The sequence below is a fragment of the Cyprinus carpio genome, chromosome B20, assembly GCF_018340385.1.
Source record: "Cyprinus carpio isolate SPL01 chromosome B20, ASM1834038v1, whole genome shotgun sequence".
Lineage (NCBI taxonomy): Eukaryota > Metazoa > Chordata > Actinopteri > Cypriniformes > Cyprinidae > Cyprinus > Cyprinus carpio.
Window position 1 is genome coordinate 29,275,760 of NC_056616.1, and position 17,815 is coordinate 29,293,574.

Sequence of the window (17,815 nt, forward strand, 5' to 3'; positions counted from 1 at the left end):
AATTACTCAGCCTTGTGTTGTTTCAAACCTATATGAACTTTCTTTGTGTAAAACACAAAATCTTGTAAAATGTCTCGGTGGTTTTTTTGTCCATACAAAAAAACTTTATAGGGGTCTAAAGCTATGTTGGATCCCACAGTATTACCGTTTTTTTGTACAGACAAAAACAGGTAATACATTCTTCAAAATATCTTCTTTTATGCTCTACAGAAGAAAGTAAGTCATATGGATTTGGAAACGACATCAGTAAATGTGACGGAATCATCATTTTTGGAGTACCTATCCAATTTAAATGACTGTTGCTGTTAAACAGCCATTTTCACTATGAAGAACAACCGATAACGGCATTAAACCAAGCCTGATCCTGTCTTAAAAACAACCAAGATCCCACATCTAGGGCATCAAGCTGTCGTTCAAAGAGAAACATGCCCTGAAATATCACCTGGTTAGAAGATCCCATGTGCAAGGTCAGAATAAAATCGTCTCTGCATGCAGCCGACTCTGTACATGTACAAGCAACTGCAGGCCAGATTCCAGCTGGACATGCAAGTATATATTTACAACAGCAAGGATCCTTCCTCTAATCATCAGTATTCACCTTTCCTTCCTGAGTGTGAGGAAGGGAAGTGATATAAACAGCATATCAATATCTAAATATATTTATCCTAATTCAAAGGGGTCCCTGTGTCCCCCTCTGTTTTTCTGGAGTGACAGGCTGAGAAACAGCAAAGATGTCCTGGCACTGAAGTGTGGTTTTTGGCGAGGAGGTCTGAGGAGGTGGGGAAGGTTTCCTCTTCTCTGATAGAAGTCTCAGAATCTCCCCCACCTGGTCCTCCAGAGCCGCTAGCCGGCTATTTAATGTCTGGATGTCACCTTTTAGCTCCAGTTTTGCCTCGTACAGACTGTTTTGAAGCACATTCTGTTCAGGGACAGGCTGAAAGTGAATCCCCCGAAAGGGTCATGTCGCCCACTCCAGGGCTGGGCTGCTCGTACGGGCTCCTTTCCATTGAACATCTCTCGTACGGGCTCCGTGAATCACCAACCCGGTCAATGCGCAAGTCACTTTTTGTGATTCCGCTGTCACAAGAATCAGTCTTGTGTAGAGCACTATTCTCATCAGTCTCATCGCTACTGTTACCATTTCCACCGGGACCCCTTTTCGTTAGACCGCCCACCCTCTGCTTCCTGCTCTTCCCATCTTCAGAGATCACATTTAGCGGCTGGGGTACATCCCCCCATTCCTCTTCCTTCTGTTGTGGCTGCTTCTCCAGTTCCAGCGGAAGCATAGGAGATGATCCTGATGCAATGTTATGAAAACGCATCCAGCCTCGTCCTCTTCCTCCTCTTGGTCTCACCGGACTTGTTACCTTCAGACAATTTGAGTCCTCTACAACAAAGCTGGGCTTGAGCTCCATAGCCTCATGGGCCTTCACTCCTGTTTGGTTCCTCAGTCTGAACATACGCTAGAGTGCTCTGGATTGGGGTTATCTGTGAGACGGTAACAACGCTAGAACCGCTGTTTCCATTTCCCGAGCCAGGGGCCCCGTTTTGCATCGGGGCCATGTGTTGGTGTTGAAAGAGGATGGTGTCCCTGGTACTGGGGCTGATATTGCTGCTGATGAATCTGGTGGGACAGCGGATGGAGGTGGTGTTCCACCTGAAATTGATTCCTCTCCAGGTCTGCTGGGATGAACCTTGTGTGCGCATCTCCTTCTGTTGCTTGAACTTTTTTGGAAGAGCTTGCGGACAGGATGGTCTACGGGGATTGACAACGTCACCCTCATTTTTCTGGTGTCTCCTCTCCTCTTCCTCCTTCTTGACATCGACAATCTTGCGGAAAACAATCTGTGGAGACATAACAATATGTAAGAAATCTGTATGTTTGGAATCCATGTCTGCTTTGAATGAATTAAATTAAAGAACTGATTCAAGTTCTAAAGAGGCACTAGTTACTAAGAAGGCATGAAGAACTTTTATGATGGTCATATCATCCACTGACTAATTACACTGGAGCAAAAACATATTTGTCATGATTAGGGTAGCAGAGATTTACGATTCCTCTACTATTCTTCACTCGTGACCTTTACATCCAAAGCAGAGGGGAATAGGTCACCATATAAAACTCCTGAAAATAATTCAAATCCTATAGCTATGGAAGCCAGTTTCCACCTCAGAGTAAAATAATAAAAAGTGTGAAAGTATTAAATTAATTTAAAATAAAATTGAAATAAAGTGACTTTTTTAAAATGTGCAAGAATTTTACATTTAGGTGTACAAAAGCTTGTTACTGGGGTAGTACCCTCAAAGCAACATCTTTCAAACCAGTACATTAAGGGTCCATATTATTACTATGAGGTTATTATGTATAATATATTTTTAGAAATAGATAAGGTAAAAAGATGTCCCTTTAAAAGGTACTGTCCCAATGACAAGATGTTGACATATCAAATGTACTATTTTGCACTTTTTTTCTGACAGAGTGTCTGTGAGATATAAAGTCATAACTGTGAGAAGCAAGGTCGTAACTGTGAACTATGAAGTGGCATCCTTCACCTCCCCCAGCTCCAACTGTCTAGATCCACTATCAGGTAATTTCATGTATGCTATCTTTGTGTAATAGTGACATATTTTTATATTTAAATATATATATAAATACTTATTTTATTGAATAAACCATTCACAAAATGAATGCAGTAATGGGAACCACAGTCTGGTTTCTGTTTCAGCAAGAGCCCTTACTGATTTAGATACAGTATCACTGTTAAAGATGAAGTATTTGCTCTCATGCTTGCAGCCGGTTTATACAGTCAAGTGCCACTGGCGTGGTTCCTGAGGCAGAGCAGTATTGAGCAGGACAGTAGAGTACACAAACGAACAACACTGGAGCTGTGCCAAGTAGGTCAACAGTTAGGTTCAGGAACTCGTACCATTTAAACTACCAGTACTTGAGGTTAACAGAGCATTCCTCCTTCCTTTTCCCCCTCATCGGATCCCTTTCGGCTGTGGGTATACGCATGGCAGTAGCTTTGATCGCATACGTTTTAATTAGAGTGTTAATTAGCCACCCAAGTCCCCCTAGCTGAGCACCCTAGGGAGTTCTGCACGGCCCCCCACCTGAAATACAGAGCAGGACATGCGGCCACACAGCTTGTTATTTTTAATGGAATTTCATTACACGTTCAAAGACAAGCCTGAAATAACATTTTGTTTTGTGTAAAACTCTCACTTGTAATGACTGTCTAATCTTTGTATCACTTACACATTACAGTAGAAAAAATCATGAACTTCTTGTAAATTACTCTCTTTTTCATCACTATCACTGTCGTGTGAGATAATGTAACAGCGACTGTGCTGACTTCCTCCAGGCAAACATTGGTCTGTAGTGTTAAAAATAGAACAGAGCGTGTCACGTGCCCTTTAGTTATCCCTGTGCAGTCCTTTGGCACCCTGAAGTGCTGCGTCGCATGTCACTTCTCATCTCCCAGGAGGACTCTGGTAAATAATGAATCCAGCCCCCTTCTGCCTCTTCATATTATTTAAATGTCGCTTAATACGAACAGAATGAGATGGGAGTGACAGAGTCAACTACAAAGAAAAAGAGAGAGTGGGCTAGGAACAATGTGTAGCCAAATACAAAATAAGCTCTAGGGTGCAGAGTGAGAATGCAACAAAAGAAACAAAGGTGTGTGCAGTGATGGACGCTAATTATGTATGGGAAGTGACAGGAAACGGTTCTAAAAAATACTTGTTAGAAATAATAGTCATCACATAACTGCTATTAACAGTTGTGGCATTAAATTTGCATTCTGAACCTCTATTTTGTCACTATTCTAAACAGTTCAAATTAGGGTTTCACTGATACATTATTTAAATTCTGGCCAATACCGATAAGCTGTTAATGATTTTTTATGTTATGACATAACTCAATGGTAAATATCATACATAACTGCAACATTACAACATTATTATATACATTGTGGAAAATATATTCATTTTGAGATTTGCTAAAGATCACATTTAACAATTTTATTAAATTATTAGTAACATTGTTTTTAAAGATCAGCTCTAAATAAATAAGTGTTAGATGACAATGAAGGCAATCTAAATGTAAAACAAGAAAATGAGAATAAACAGTTAAATATTCAATATCAACTGATTCCAGTAAATTAAAATATTAATAATATTGCCATTAACCAATATATAATGCATTCCTAATTTAAACAGCCATACATGCATCTGAGCAAACACTTAAAACAACCCACATTCTTCAGAGGGTAAAGGATACAGTAAGGCTGCTTATTATAGCTAAATATAGTACCGTAATCTCTGTCTACCATTAAACACCATTACATACTGTATATGAATGTTAAAAATGCAGTTGTAAGTGATGTGTATAATATATGGATGCAATGTAATGTGCCCTTGGAATAAAAAAGAGCTGTGAATTAAGTGAAGTGCCATTATGAATATAAGAATATAAAGAATTAAAAGAATTTAACTCTTTGGCCTCAGTTATGCACGCTGTTTAATTATTCCCTTTGTGCAGCCTCTTATTGGATAATGACAATTATCACAACGCTCAAGCTATCTGCTGAATAAAAGCAGAGACAGAAAGAAAAAACGTGTGTCAACAGCCTGCATCTCTGCTGCGGAGGAAAACTGATTAGAGATTTATAATGATCTGTTAGCATCCATGGGGAATTTTAATGAAGAATCCAATATTTCATTTGCACTCTCAGGAGCAAGCGTTATTATTTTAACATTCTTCACCTGTGTGAAGAGACTTTTTTCCTCTTCCAACAAAGATGGATTGTATAATTGGAATAATTGCACAGGCATGCCGGGGGGGGTTCAGTCTTGTTTTATTTAACACAGCTGTGAGTTCACTCCTGGACAGAAACTCAAACTAATGAGCTGTAGTATTAGACTAGTATTGCTGCATGTCTGAACACCAAAAACTGTCCAGCCTGCAATTTAACAGAACTGTCACAGAAGGAGTATTAGGGACAAATCTACACAGCATTTCTTCTAAATTTCTTGAGATAACATCAGCCCCACACAGCAACAGCGGTTCAGGCAATGGTGCTGGACTGTTTCAGACTACTGTAAATCAGGAAACCTGTTTTGAAAACCATCATTTTTTGGTCAATACAATGAAAGTTTAAAGGGTCAAAAAGGTACTTTTCAAAATATATTATTGTGTTTTTTACAGATGAAAGTAAGTCATTCAGGTTCGGGACAACATCAGAATGAGAATATAATCAATCACACTTTAATTTTTTGGGTGGACTATCCCTTTGAACAACATTATCACAAGCTCACAAAGTGTCAGTGTGGTTAAGTTTGTCAGTGTAACACATAAAAACAACATGTGTGGTTGATTGAGACAGAAGTAGAGCAGATGCATGAGCTCAGAAACCAGGCCACGTGGTTACGGAGGAAAAAAGACAACATGAATGATTTATTGGACCTAGAAAATGTGCCTTATCTCACTTCCCCTGATTTCAAATTAAAGCACCTGACCAAGCTGTTTAGGCCAAGATTACCAAAAATATCAAATAGCAAAGTGAGCATATTAATAAACCTCTCTGTATAAAGGAATTGAGACTTTTTACAAGTACTGTTTTGGTTGCTTTGCTGCAGAAGCATTGTGACATAAATAAGGGTAGCTAGAGTTCTATTAAACAATGCTTGGTTAACTTGATGTGCAATACTTTTGAACAAAGCAATTATTTAGCTGAACTATTTAGGAAATGCTCTCAAGAGATGTCCAACTTAAATGGTACAATTACTCATTTACAGTATATGCCTAAAATGCGTGCACTGGGAAATACTGTAAGAAACTCCTAACAGCATTTGGTCAAACAAACAACATAGTCCAGCTTTGAGAATAAGAGTGTTTTTTCTTTATTATTTTTCCTCTTTAAAGCACCTTTAAGTATGCTAAATACATTCTGCTACATATACATGGTTTGATAGTATTTTTTTAACAAACAACTTTTTTTTCATTGTAAATTAAGTAAATGTCAAGGATATATACATAAACTTATGAGATCAAGTGAGTATTGAATTTTTTAAGTTTTATATTTTTTTTTTTTTGAAGTAAATTTGAGACATCAATCACGTGACTAATTTTGTACAGACAGTCAAATATGCTCTCTTTCATTAGCCAGAGTACCAATTGGTTCTCATGTGATGTGTATTGTATCTGAGGAATAATCCAGGCAACTCTGCCTCTTAAAGGGATAGTTCACCCAAAAATGAAAATTTTATGTTTATCTGCTTACTCTCAGGGCATCCAAGTTTCTTCAGTAGAACAAAAATGAAGATTTTTAACTCAAACCATTGCAGTCTGTCAGTCATATAATGGAACTGAATGGAAATCATGGCTTTGAGAGTCAAAAAAATCATACACAAACAAAACCAAATTAAACCCTGCAGCTCGTGACGATACACTGATGTGTAAAGACACGAAATGATAAGTGCATTACCGCCACCTATCTCTCAAATGGACCGTTGACACTCTATCTACAATATCATTTAGGAGTATCAATGGTCCATCTGAGAGATAGGTGATGGTAATGCACTTATAAGTCTGCGATCTGCCGTAAAGCAAGAAGAAGAAAAAGACGAGTCATGCGCCGTCTGTTGAGAACGCGCTCAGACTGCAACAGTTTGAGTTAAAAATCTTTGTTTGTGTTCTACTGAAGAAACAAAGTCACCTACATCTTGGATGCCCTGGGGGTAAGCAGATAAACATAACTTGAACTATCCCTTTAAGTTAAACTCTCAAATACCTGTTTCTTTAATAGATGCATTTAATTAAACAAGAAAAAAAAGGCCCATTTTTCAAAGAAAACATTCTCACAGTCTTGTTTATTTCCCTTGGACGTTGCCTGACTTTGATAAATACATGAAAGGAATGAGACAACACTTTCATCACTCATGACAAGAGCCACATGGAACATAACATGGCCTGACAGTGACTGAGTGACAGACAGTGGGATCGGTGACAGTTACACCGCCTCGATGTATCCCTGGGGATGAGGTGGCCTGTATGAGGAAAAAGGCCTTAACATACAAAAAATCCATTCATTTTTCTTCTCATTCAAGTTTTATGAATGCCTCTTTCTTTTCAAAAAATATACAGTACTGAAATACATTAAGATAAACAAGATAAATAAATCCTCTTTATGCCTACTGAAAAGATTTACATTACTTACTTTTATTTAAATTGGTTATTGAAGATTATACTACCAATAAATAAATAAATAAATTGAAGTAAGGCTGTTCTTGATTAAAAATATAAATTCATAAAACCACTTCAAAAGCCAGGCACAGAACTCAAGTTATAAAAGTCTTTGCACACTTTAACACACCTTTTTTAATTAAACCCGTGTTCTCTTGGATGTTCCAATTCAAGAAAAAAAAAGTGATAAGCTGTATAAAGTGTGTGTTTGTGGATGTACTGTAAGAGAAATTAATATTTCCTATGTAGCCGAATTATCCTGCACTGGTTTGGTGTTTTTTTATTCTATATTAAGCAATAAGCACAACCAGCAGAGTCAAAATTCACAGCATGAATGCTGAAACTTATAATTTTTCTTGAGAAGCATAAAAGCATTTGCCTTTGTTCTGGTATGCATTGGTTTGAAAAGGTTACGAGTCATATTATACCCAGGTGCAGAGATCATTTTTTTGTATATTATATGATAATCAACTTACAAGGTTTATTTCTGTGCCTGGTTTGATATTATTCAAATTACTCACATTAGCCCCGCTGAGGTGTAGTAACAGCAGCTGTTGAAAGTCTTTGAGTCTCTGCAGTTCTTTCGTACAGCTGTTGAAGCTTTAGTTTTGTTAGAAAACTGTTGAAACTACATCCATCAGAAAAAGCTAATTTACAATGAGCGATACTTCAATACTCCACTGGCCTTGATTAGGAAAAAAGATGATAGAAAAGTCTAATAACCAAGATGCATTTGAGGCTTAAGCTTATTTTTATTTGCATATGCTCACTCATGCAAAGGTATCCCTCCAGCTCAATCAAACACAAAGGATGTATTCAGGCTCACTCAAAAAATGACAGGAATTTGTGTTAGACGACCCAGGCTCACTGGAAATGTGTGATTCTGCCATCATTTTTGCAAAACCTGAAATACCTTACATAATCCACATCCACGACACATCCACAAGAGGCGCTATCATTTTTCTCCATTGCAGATGTGGGTTTATTAAAATATTGATATTTCATTGCTTGTAACATGTTTAACACCATTTTTAAAGTGAACTATCCAGAGTCTGGCACTAAATAGTATGTTTAATATTCTGCAAAACGTGACTGTGGCAGCGTTTTATGGTGTTTGTTGTACGTATCACGGTAGTTCAGAAATGAAATGTCCTCTGTTGCATTTAAAATTAACATACTACCCACACTGATACCTAAACCTAACTGATAATGGTAACATAAGCAAAATGTGAGATGAAAACTCATTTACTAAAGCAACTATGCTGTTTTAGCTTCCTTATACAAGGCTTTGAGCTCTTTTGACTCCTGTATCAATATCATAACCGTAATTTGTGTGAAAAGGAGCAAACACTGTGGGTGTTTTTATTGCACATAGTGTTCATTTCACATGGAAACAGAAATGTGTGTATAGGTTTTCAGTTTTTGCAGAAATGTAGGCAGTCATGCATTTCTAACACGCCTTTGTTGGTGTTAAAGCAGGAATGGAAATAAATTTTAGACTGAGCACTTCTGCTTTAAGCACAACAAACACAAAAAAGTCTATTATTGTGTTAGGGTTGAAAATAAGCCATACATTGCGTAGAAATAAAGGGGCAAATAAACTGTGATGACTGAGACCCACAAGGGTAGTTGTTTTCATGGTTGGTATTGTTGTAGAGATTTGAAATGTGTCCCTGAGTTTTGAAAGATTCAGATGATTTTCTGCAGTGCAAATGGGTGTAAAGGCAAAAAGTTCAGGGAATTGAAACAAGTCTTCTAAACACAGCAAAATCCAACAGTGTAGATTAATGGGATCTGGCAGGCATTTATCCTTCCTTTGCAGCCCCCTCCCATTCAACACATCCTCCGCTTTGCTACTTTAAGTATAGCGAGATGCTGAAGATCTGCCAGAGACAGGGTCAAACCCCCCAGCCACCCCCCCAACCCATCCCCAATACTAAGGATCAACAGCCCGGGAACACCCCGCTCAGCACTTTCCAATCACGGCCGGCCAATCAGCAGATTTTTGCCCACTACTTCAAAGTCAGGACTATGATAGTCCCTTTCAGACGATCACGTCCCATTTTTCTGCATTCAGAACATTCAAGTGCCTCTTTTCACTCACCTATAATGCTTCCTGTCAAGAATACATCAGCTACAGAGAACCGATGCCATTTTGCAAGCCATAAAATTAGAGTCTCTGTTTGGGGATCAATACCTATCTGGCCTTTACTCCTGAAGCCAAAAAAGCTGCATTTAATCAATTCATGTCTGTGCCCACAGACCTGCCAGCCAACCTAAACTAGTCTAAAAGGATCATTTCCAGATCAGCACAGATTTTAATGACAATCAAGTGGAATAAATCAGTGTCTCAAGACCTAACAAAGAAGAAAATCAGCAAAGAGGATTTTTTTTTTTTTTTTTTTTTTTTTTTTTTAATGAAGTTTTTTTTTTTTTTTTTTTTTTAATGAAGTAATTTTCTTGTTTTTTGTGAAAAAACTCACATTGATGATTCATTTCTAAAGTGAAAAGAACTTTTCCACTGTTTTCATGTTTGCTATATCAACACTCTAAAAATTTTTGGGGTTGTTTCAGCCCAATTTTGGGTCAAATATGGATTAATCCAACTGTTGGGTTAAATTGTGCTTACATTTTTAAATTAACTTTTTAACAGTTGGGTTAGTCCATATTTGACCCAAAATTGGGTTGAAACAACCCAGCATTTTTTAGAGTGAAGTTTCAGATATCATCTACTGTATGTACCTTAATTTTCAGGATTATTAAACTTATTTAATGTCTCCACAAAGTTTAAAGAACGTTATATAGACTTGAGATCAGGACAAGTCTAGCTTCATGGATACTTCTGAAGTAATTTTGGTACACTGAGATATTGCCTTTGAAGTTTAGATGTATCCCTGAAGTAATTCTGTAAGAGAAGGCATATGCCCCATTAGAGTTACTATTTTTTATCGATAATGTCCACAGTGGCCATAGAAAATATTATAGTGATCTACTTGCTTTGCTTTTCAAACTTATCAACAAAGATTTAAGAACTGAAACTTGCCTGCAGCATAAGATCAGCCAGTCTCATTATTTACATAAAATTTCTGATCGTGTCCTGTCCAGATTCCAGGAAGAAATTGTACAGATACCTCAATACTGCCTTCTGGCAATGAGATGGAGCAGCTGTAATTGTTTCTATTTCATTATTTACCAAAGACAAATTGAAAAAAATGTGTCTTGCCTCCTTTGGTATACAACTGACCACTTTTCTTCCACAAAATCTCTCAAAATGAGCTAATACTTGAATATTCTCTGTGTCAGGTTTTTAGATGCCCATGTACTGTATGTGACTGCACCCTAACAGCAGTTTTCTCATATGTGCCCTTGCTACAGTATACTGCTTGCCTTTGAAAAAGGCATAAATGCACTTAGTTTTTTTTTTTTTTTTAGAGTTCAGCATGTCACTATATACATACACAGTAACATTTATTTGGGGTTGTTAGTAAGATTTTTCTTTTCTTTTCTTTTTTTTTTTAAGTTTTATCTGCATTTATTATTCCTGTGATGCAAAGCTGAATTTTCAGCATCATTACTCCAGTCTTCAGTGTCACATGATCCTTCAGAAATCATTCTATGCTGATTTGCTGCTCAAGAAACATTTTTATCTATGCTGTTTCTTTGTTAAATTGAAAGTTAAAAATCTTTTCTAACAATGCAAAAGTCTTTACTGTCACTTTTAAAAAATTGTACTAATCCCACAGTTTTGAACAGAACAGTACAGTACATACACATTCATACTGATGCTTCCAAGACTAACTCATAATTTTTTGCAAATTTGACAAAACCCTATCCATGTCATCCAGCTAGACAACATTACCTTGGTGACAAATCCTCAGAATGTGCAACAACAATGTAGAGTGTATCACAGAAAACCAAATGTTCATGTTTGCAAGGCGCTAAAAATGGACATAAAAGATGCATGAATGTAAAATTCTTAAAAGGATTCACTGTGGGACACTGCTGGTCAATGCACCAAACAAGTGAGCTGTTCTATTAAGCACGGCTTATTTTCTGTGTCGACACACTGTGCTCTGATGATTTCTGTACGAATCTTACTCTTGTTGCTGAGAGTGCATCTCTCTGCCTGTCCTGTTGGTAATGGAGGGGATGATAAAGTTGCTTTCGCCCACCTTATTGGCAGGGGTTTTGCAGCTTTCCAAAGGCCTTGTAAATCTTGTTAGGAGGAAAGCGTGGCAGGTGTGGAGGATTCTGCTTCCTCTTTGCGTTTGCTGTCTAGATGAATCAGCTCAGGCAAAAAAAGACTCCGATCTGACACTAATCAGCAGCCAAAGACAACAGTTTGTTTGAGATTGGCTTGCATTGTCTGCTGATCTAGCAAAGGGATTGTCTACTGGAGTTTTTGTGTTACTGGGGTACGTGAGGTGATGGCGGGGATATGCAAACAAAATTTTGGGCATTCATTTAATTATATAAAGAATTTATGTGTTTTATATGTTTTAATGTGTTTCTGCACAAGAAAAAATGCCACTTCTAATGTAAAAACTGGAAAATGGGAGTGCCGTTAAATGGTCAAACACATGATAACCAATCAGCTTACCTCATCTTTTGTGGTCAAAACTGATGGCATTCACACAAGCAGCATGCATGTGATAGGATGCCCACTGAATATGCTTTTAGCAAATCGCACTGCTGTTCAATGCATCTTTTAACGTAGATCTTCACTTAATAGCATGAAGAGCAAATATTGACACGGACTGTACAATGAAATTGATTTAAACTCTCTTCGATAGACACATACCCTGTGTGAGTTCTTGTTTTGACGTTTAAAATACGACCAAGAATTCAAATTTCCCTGAATATCCAAACGATAGCAAATGTGACATTAATTTTTTACAACAGTTTCAACAAAAAAAAAAGGTAATATTAAGTGAACATTTACACATTTTAAATGTATCTTACATTTTAAACAGAATATTGTCATGTTTGTTATATTTTTGAAACGAAAAAAATAGTTCCAACGAAATCCTACCATCTGGTGTGTGTCTCCAAGCAACATACAGCGCTGTTTCTTTAGTGAACAAATCTGCGACTTTAAACGATTCTGAGAGTCAGTGATTAATAACACATTCATAACTACAGAATTTTTCTTAATTATTGAGTGAATGAACCTGTTGGCAGTGTTATTTTTAAATCTACAAGTATCACTTCGATTTGCCATCATTTTTTGCTCTATTTATTATATTATTAATACATTTAATGGAATGTTAAGAATATGACATAAAACCTTACATACAAATGCCCCAGGGGTATGCCGCTGTAAAAAGTTTGAGAACCACTGGTCTACTGAAACATGTGGCCTCGAAACGGGATAGATATACTCAGGACATTTCCTTTAAAACTGCCAAACAATGTCTGTCAATATCCAACCATCAAAGCTTGTCAGTTCCACGAAGCTTAATGCGATCTACTCTGACCATCATGAAACCACAGGAGTTACTTTAGCTAAAAAAAGAGAGAGTTCACAGGAACAGTTCTTTACAAAGCACACCACACAGCTAATCCATGACTGGATGTAAAGCTGTGGAAAAATTCACTCACTATCTCACTAGTGGCCAAAGGCCTGGGGCTCTGCGGCTCTTAGAGTGACCTTTGCTTCAGAGATATTTACAGGGCTTTCACTGAGCTTTTTTTCCTTACAATCGGGACCTCGGTGGAGCCGTTCAGACATTGACCAGCAGAGATAAGCGATAATGAGGGAGTCTGAAGGACAGCTGAAGAAGCCTTTAAAGAAAGTGTGAGAACTTGGGCTGTGAATCTTTATTTTTATAATAATGCCGCCTCCTAAAACACCTCTTTTTAGCCAAATTCTAAGGCATCATCACAAATATGTTTCACCCATTCCCAGAATGTACTGTGATGAGTTCAGATGAAAAAATACATCCAGGATTCTTAGGGTGAATAAGATTTTGTAAGTAATTAATCACTTTATTCAGCAAGGATGCATTAAACTTGATCCAAAGTGACAGTAAAGACATTTTACAAAACACATCTATTTCAAATATATGCTTTTTTTGTAATTATTTCTACTCATCCAAGAAAATTAATAATAAAAGTTTAATAATAAATGTTAATAATTTTTTTCTACATTTCTGAAGGATCATGTGACACTGAAGACTTAAGTCATGGCTGCTGAAAATTCAGCTTTGCCATCACAGAAATAAATTGCATTAAAAAAAAAAGTTATTTAAAATTCTAATAACAATATTTCATAATATTATAATTCATTTTTCTGTATTTTGATTATATAAATGCAGCATAAGGGACTTCTGATGAATTAATATGAATATAATTTATTAATATTTAAATATCATTAAATAGTCCAGTAATTACATATTGATTGTATATTATATATTTCATATGCTATAATTACAAATTTAAATTTCTGACCAGCATTTGTCATGTCGTGTGTAGGGTGAAGATGAGATGACAATAACATAATAATATTAGTAGAAGGCCACTCTTCTTATTATCATGAATGATAACTGTGTGTGGTGTGTGTTAGTTGGTGTGTGTTGTGCATGTATTCCTGCTGATTTGACTCATGCTTTATTCAGAGTGTGCGCTGCGGGGGGGGGGCGTTTCTCCTCAGTAAAGCCGGCCCATCAGCTGCGTTACTCAGGTCGACTGAGAGCAGCGGGGTGTTGGGGCGGCCTCTGTCACTCCACCGACAAAGAACCAACAGTCTGCCTTTATAACACTTCACACTATTTTCACCTCAGCCTGGTCACTATAAACGATGGTTCTTAAGTCTAATATAAACAATGGATCTAAAGTCTAAGATAGCATATTCAAGTAATAATCAACAGTAAAATCACTGTATGTACATTAAAAACCAAAAGTAATAATGCAACAAGAATTTTTCATTAAGCGTGAAAGCATGTAGTCTACTAATGAAAGACATATCCCAAGCTCTACAAATCAACTGCATGCAAAATTCATGAACTCAAAGTTACTCAGAGACCTTGAAGAACCATAAACCTTTAAATCAATTAATTTGTGCCCTTAGCAAAGTATCCTCTCATTAGACAGGTCCTTTTTTGCTGTGGCCAGAGGAATGGCTCACTGATTCCTGTCTGTGTCCAAGACGTCCAGCAGTTCTATGAAAGAATTTAGTCATTTATTTTGTTTACTTGAAGGCATACAAGAAGGATCTCCCTTCCCTCATTATTTTAAAAATGACATTAACCCACCTAATTTCAGTGCATCGTTTCCTCAATAATATAGATTAGCTACAGCAAGAGAGGACATTTTTGCATCTAAATATAGTTTTAAACACAATGCTCACTAATTATGTAACTCAATGGCAGTAAAGTGCACAGATGAGGTCTTCTAACTGTGTTGTGAGTGCACAGGGTCTTTCTTTTTGTCAAGAGACCCAAAGTTTCTCCATGGGCGGTCTGTCAGAATGAATCATTTATGTATTTAAGGAATGTGAGGTCAGGTCTGAAAGCCACAACAGAGCTCTGAAATCATGCCAACAAAGCACAGAGCAGGACTTCACAACACACATTCAGGTCAAAGTGCACCAGAATGTGCTTGAATCTCTAAAACAAAAAAATCTGACTGATATGGCAAAAGAAAAAATAAATATGAAAATATGTGCTTTATTTCACTCATAAAGCAGTAAACAGTCTTGTCTTTCTTCTTTGTATCTGATTTTTGTATACTGTACTTTTTACTTAAAATCGAAGATTATCATCATGTAACTCATCTTAGAGCTGGTTGGTTTTTTCAGTTTTCTAATGGTTTTCTAATGTCTAGATCGTTTTTTAACGACTCCCAATCGATGAGCAGGAGGAAAAGCCTTCTTGAAACAAGACTGCTGAGAAAAAGTGGTGTTCACTGCGACTTCATGTTTGAGTTGGCTATGTCACTCACCAAAAGCTTTTTAGAAGAAATCTCCAGCTTTTTAGAAGAAAAGCAAAAGTCTGTTGCCATTAGAATGTGATATTTGATGATAACATGTAATCAGCACTTACCCGCTTGCGGAGGTTGCAGGTGAGGATGAGGTTTCGGGAGAAGGAGTTGGCGAAGGCCGTGTAGAATTCCAGCACTTTGAGTAACGCGTCCCTCCGGATGACATGCAGGTCGCAGTATGTCAGAGCCCTCACGTTAGCACAGGCATGAGCCAGTGTGGATTCCTTCCCAGAACACATCACCAAACACATCACCCTTACCTGGGACAGGAGACAGGGAATGTAGTTTGAACAAACATCAGAAATAACGTTGCAGGAAAAAAGTATGCAACCCCTTTGGAATTGCCTGGATTTTAATACTTATATTAATACTTTTATTCAAATGCTTTTCCCACCATGCACTGTGAATGTTTACACAATGTGTTCAGTTAAGACATGAATTTTTTTTTGCAATTGCAAGATGCTAACTCACAATTACAAGAAAAGGAACATTTTTTTATACCATAGCAAAAACATCAGAACAGAATTATGAGATTTAAACTCAGAATTCTGTGAAACAAACTCAGAATTGTGAAAAAAATCTCAAAATTAATAGTTTATATCCTACAGTTCAGACTTGTGGGATAAAAAGACCCAATTACCTAATAATAATTAATTTTATCTTACTAAAATATGACATAGGTACAGTATCTTTGAAGTTCACACACCACACTCAGGAGAGAATCTGTACAAAGTACCCAGTGTTCAGTGCTTTTGATGAGGGGCATCATTAGGAGCCCAGCAGGTTTAGTCTGGTGGGTTCAAGTAAAAGCCTTGGGGCTAATTAACTCACAGCGTTCTAATCTTATTTCATAATCATTAAAGCAAAAGAGCATCTGATCCAAATCCCCATTAGAGAGAAGAGACGTTAACTTCCTCTCTTCAGCGTCTCATAAGGTCTAATGTCATGTTGTTTGCAGAAGTCAGTGAAGGGCACGTCACATTCTTGTGGCAGCGGTACATCAGCAAGACTCGAGAGATAAAGAGAGATCAAGAAATAGTCCATTCGAAGAGAGAGAAAATTTTTAAAACGTGCCTGTATGCGCATGTCTTCATCAAAACAAAATCGTTGTCTTGTTTTTATTGTTCATAGTGGAATTGGTTCCAGGCTCAGAGTTAAATAAGGAGGTAGTAACTCTCCTTTTGTTTCGGAGACATATGAAAAAAATAAAGCTGTACACAATTGGACAGATCAACAATGTCAGGATAGTTATTGTTTTGTCCATTTTTAATAAGAGGTTTATGAGCCAGGACTTACTAATCTTTTACAAGAGCAGTTTGCATGCCTAAAAATATGCCTTTTTCTCTTGACAACAAATCTGGTCATTGTTAGAGCACTGGCTGCACTGGAGACTGTGTGAACTATCAGTGCACATCCCTGTGAAACAAAAGTCTCAACAATCAATGGACGGAGAATCAGTCCCCACAGTTCCATTACTGCAGGATAAGGAGACGGCATGGACAGAGTAACAAATGCCACATATAACGCAAGGAGTAGACTGTGGGCTTTTATGCTACTTCGGAGAATGATGCTAGCAAGTTCACTTTTTGCAAGATCCTGTGTGAAAACCATCTTTTAGGATTTAACTGCATTAGTATGTGCCCTTTATAAGTTTGATATTTTTCTGTGCTTATCCGCAAGCGTGATATGTTTTTGGAGCTGCGGTGTGTACCCTCAGGAAAAACCTGCAGAGCTCTGAAAGTGTTACTGTAGAACAAACTGGCTAATTGTGCAGCATTGGGCTTTTCTTGAGTTTAATAAGAATGCAGGATGTCTTGAGAACTAAATGTTCAAAAGCTGTTAAAAGCCATTTTTCAGCATTACTGGCTAAGAAAAAAAGATACAGTTTATTGAACACACAGTTGATTTCTTGTGACCACAGTAGGGTATGTTGTCACAATGGCAACTTTGCCAGTCTTGCTATTATTTAAAACTAAGACTATTAGTAATAATTTTCATTGACTGACCAAGAGTTAAAATAAAAGAAAATAAAAATACAAACTGAAAAGCTTAGGAACTTAAAAATATAAATAAAAAAATATATATATATATTCTAGGTAATTAATTAAAATATAGTTTAAGTGCTGCAATTACTAAAACTGAAAAAAAAATAAAAATGATGAAAAAAAAATAAACTGAAATTAAAATAAGAATGAAAAATTTAAATATTAAAGTAACAAACTGATATTAATAATGCTATATTAGTGAATAGATACTAAAATAACATTGCTTATGAAGTGAAAAAGTGAAGACAAATGACAACAAAAATCTAGAAAAAAGTTAAAAAGTTAGAATAATTATCAAACCATTGTTTATGGTCTCCAGGAATTTTTAGCCAAGAAAGACTAAGACACAAGATCTAATTTTTCAGTCCTCGCATTCTTAGGAAAAAAAAAGAATGAATTAATTAATTTATTTATTTATTAATAATGGAAGCATACAGAATGTGTGTGAATATAGTTCAAACTTCCTGTTAAAATCAACTTTCTAGTAGATCTAGCAGAGTCTCGTTAATTTTATGTTGATGTATGATAGTAGTGTGGTTTT

The 17,815-nt window shown here is 36.7% G+C and overlaps 1 pseudogene; it reads right to left on the bottom strand.

Annotated features, from left to right (window-relative positions):
* Positions 1-670: 670 nt before the first annotated feature.
* The window catches only part of LOC109100695, a 78,553-nt pseudogene continuing 61,408 nt past the window's right edge, over positions 671-17,815 (bottom strand).